Consider the following 4,431-nt stretch of genomic DNA (forward strand, 5'->3'; position numbering starts at 1 on the left):
CTAAGTGGGCTTTGGTATCATTGGCTGCCACTTTAAACTAAGTTCTATTCCTTTCGATTTAGCCTGATGAAATAAAGGAGTCCCTAATATCATTCTTATCTGAGTTGTTAATCTTAGAAATATTACCATGGTGTTTTTGTGGATGTCTCATAAAAGTGCTGGCATATATGCCCATGAAAATTAAAAATAGGTGGAACTTACTTACAGGATTGCATAAAAATATTAAAATGAATATTAAAGTAGGCAATTTAGCTTACCATAGTACTTCTGTGTATGTCTTACTAGGGGTGCTGCCTAACATACCCATGAAAATTGATAATAGGAGGAAGTTATTTACATCAAACCAAATAATATGTGATATGATCATTAACAGGGACAACATCAATACTATAATTGTAATTGCAGTTCTTTAAGACCAATAGTCTGTAAGAATCTATGCAGACAAACTATACATTCTTCTATTCTCGTCGTAGAGTCGTGGAAAGTAATATATAAAAAAATAGTTATGTACTTTTAATATAATAGTCCAGCCTTGGATACTAGAAACAACAGACTACTTATGACTATTAATTTTATACTAAATCTCATAAATACCACCTAGTTTTAAAACGTTTTTTGCAAGAAATGCAGTAACAAATTGTAGAATATACTCCATCCGCTTTACTTCATTTACGATTTTATGTAAAGCGGATGGGTATTTTCTAATCAGTTACTCTAATCAGCCACGTAACTTTGCCAAGTCGGTAAGGAGCTTCTTTCTTCTTCTACTTCAACATTACAGTGCTTGAAGAACCAACACCTAATATTTGATTCCTTCCGATTTTTCTTTCATTACGTCTATCCAATAAATATCGTGGTCTTAGATATTCGTGTTTCATCGTTAACTTCTGGTAAAAAATATTACTCTCTGATTGGTGCGACGGCATTTTTATAATGGCACTAATCCATTTTAATCTCCGTAAAGACAGAAGACTTTAAGATTAATAATATAATTATACATATGTATATTTTTTCACAATTTTATGAAGACATTTTTATTAAATTGTTTAGTGTCATGCATCGGAACAACTTGTAATATAAAAATTATTATTGTTGCATTTAATTTCCAAACACAACAATTTAATTTCTTACGTATGCGTCCATATGTGAACATTGGGTGTGTGTTCCCTGCATGAACATCGTATTAAACATCCGTTTTTCGATATTGTAGCCAGCATTGAAATGAGTCTGTCGGCATCCGTCCGTCCGTCGCCGTCCGTCGCTGCACGTTTTGTTTATTTGCTTGTACATTTATGTGTCCGAAAATGTGACATTGCCTTGTCTGTCGGCATTTCGATGTACGTATCTTGTCTGTTAATTCTCCTCCTCGTCGACTGTTGCTGCTGTCGTTGCAGTTGCAGTTGCTGATGCATTTGCTGTTGCTGCTGATGTGATGCTGCTGCTGCATCTATCAATGTTAAATGTCGTTTGTCGTCTCTTTGCCTTGTTTTATTATTAATGACGATTAAATTGTTTTATTTGCAATGAGGCTGCCTGGTCCATTGCATGGCATAAACTCAGCGCCGATGGTGGCCAAATTCGGCATATGTGCAGCCATTCAATGATGCACATCGCATCTGTAGTTGCTCCGAAATCATTTATGCATTTTCTTTCCATAATGAAATTAAAAATTACATTTCATTACTTTTGTGCCCGGTAACATGCGGGAATTTATGCGCCAAAGTGAATCAAAATTTCATGGTATTTATTTGCCAAAATGATTTGATTTGATTTCAATTCAAATGTAAAATTGATTAAAAAAATAATTACAGTTTTTTCACATTATATTTTTTAATGGATGTGAAAAAATCATAAATCACGAAAGAAATAAACATTTGCAATTATGTTTAATAATTCGAAAGTCTACCGAATGACTTTTATTTATATATGCAAGCATTTATAATTGAACCAATGGGTTTAAATGACAATTAATAATTCTTTTTGAAATTTTTTTACGATGAGAATGCGAGTAATCCTTTTAATATTCATTGGCTATAAAAAATTCTTTTAATCTAAAAAATAATTATATTCATTTTTATTGTACAGTGGTGATGTAGATTGAGGAATGATATAGTTGTCGGGTCATTTGTTATATATTATTTATATCATATAGAAATAGAAATTAGAAGGATCTAGGCTGCAACAGCAGCGGATCACTGCAATTATGGTTCATCTATAGTTCTAAAAATATGCAATAACTAATCAGAAAATACTCACCTCTTTAAATAAAGACCAAATTGTCCACCAATTGATATTTATGATTACCTAATGTCAAACGGAGATAAAAATCTTGGCTTTGTATTATTTTTCTAGAGAGATCGAAATCAGATAGTAACCAAAATATGATTACAGATCTCAACTGATTCCAAGTAATATCGACTTTCTGTGTCTATCTTTCCTGCGGAGAGGGGAAAAGAACACTCCCGCGGTTAGGATTGCCTGTCGTATGAGGCAACTAAAATCCCCCAGTGCCAGTCTGCCACTTATGCAAGAAGTCTAAATGGTAGTAAATTGAGGTCTGCAACTTGCGACATCTGACCAAAGATGATCCGATCTGGTACTATGGGGGTCAGTGGCCCGCAGTTAAAACCCAAATGTATGCGGGAAGAATGATTTGATATTGGATTGTCATTCATTCGCCGTGGAGTGCGTTTCAAACCGGGTGCTACAGCCTAAATTGTAGCAGAGGTAGTAGGTAGGCCTCGCATCTCACTCAGGTGGAAGCTATGACATGCATGAATTTCTTCATTGGTACCGGCGGAATAAGGAGTGATATTCCAATGAGGCGTTGATTGACGCTTATATTAATACGTGTGTTGAGAGCACCGTGGTTTTAAGTCTCCACGACATAGAAAGTCACGTAAAACAACAATGGACTTTCCTTTCTGTATCTATCATGTAGTGAGATAGTAACACAAAATGACCACTTCTAAACCGCTTCCGTTTTATTTTATTAAGAAAAAATAGGGTGCTTTTTAAGAAAAAAAAAAGAATTAAAAATATAAACAAACCATAATTATATATTACCACTGTCATGTTTTGGAACCTCTTGCGGTGAAGAGGTTAGAATTTTCTCGCGGTTAGGATTGCCAGTCGTAAAAGTCGACTAAAATCCCAGTGCCAATCTGGCACTTGTGTCATGGAGTGCAAATGGCAGTAAGTTCAGTTTATACTTGCGACGCCTGACCAGAGGTGAAATTCTGGTACTACGGGCGGTTAGTTGGCCCGCAGCTTTTGCTGTTCTGACCATATCGTAGTGGCTGTGATTAATACCCAAAACTACTGTACCCAAAACTATAGTAAGTGATCTGCACCACTTGTGAAACCTGACCAGAGGTGAGTATCTGGTACTACGGGGGTCAGTGGGCCTAAATATTTAATGTCACTATCCTAAATTTGCATCGGAATTTATTTAATTTCTTTTATATGTGAACTCCTGTTATCGATTGTACGTTATTGATTGCATTTCTTTGAAATAAGTGTATGTTTTTATTTATACGTAATTGTTTTGATTTAATTGGAAACTTGTTGTAACCGTAACATATCATTAATTTAGTATACAATACTCTTCAGCTTATATTAAACGAAATTATAATGCAAAATCTTTTAATCGATATATTACAAATACAGTAATCCCCGGAACCAATCTACCGCGTTATAGGAAAATGCGTTATAGAGGTATTCCCGTATACCCCGTATACACACGTGCAAAGGTGTGCAAAGCTAATTATGAACTGCACAAATCTCCGCGTTATATGGGGGAATGCCCATGTTATACGGGGGATTGAAATTGTGTATTTTGAAAACGCGTTATAACGGTACCGCGTTTTGAGGGGGATTACTGTACTGTGATTTCGTAATTGGTGAACTGTTATGAACTGATTCTTAAGTCCAGCAAAAATACAATCATCTATGTATCAGCTGAGTATAAAGTATGTGTCAATAAGTAGTAATCCATGGATTTAACATTGCTTTTGAAGTATCGAATTACACTATGTTTGTCTAGATCACATGATATATGAGTATAAGTTTGTTAGTATAAAAAACATATGCTATTAATAAATTACAAATTATTGAAAAAGAAATAGAAAATATATGTGAGGATGGAAATATTTATAATGAAAAAAAAAAAAAAGAAAAACTAATATCTCAAAAACTTTGTCAAACTAATTTTACATGCTTCAATTCATTTAAGCTTAATTACAAATGGAAAATGAATAGAACAGAAACTTAATCTAGGTTAATGCTTTATACACCATATGAACATCCCAACTCAGTCATAATAGCAACTGTGCAGTTAAGACAAAAGCCATTCATTATGCCAGTTCAAATCTGCTAATGTTGAAGAATTTTACAATTAATTGTTAAAAGTTTTGTGTCTGCAACATTGTT

This window comes from Teleopsis dalmanni, chromosome 2 (genome assembly GCF_002237135.1).
Source record: "Teleopsis dalmanni isolate 2A chromosome 2, ASM223713v2, whole genome shotgun sequence".
Taxonomy (NCBI): domain Eukaryota; kingdom Metazoa; phylum Arthropoda; class Insecta; order Diptera; family Diopsidae; genus Teleopsis; species Teleopsis dalmanni.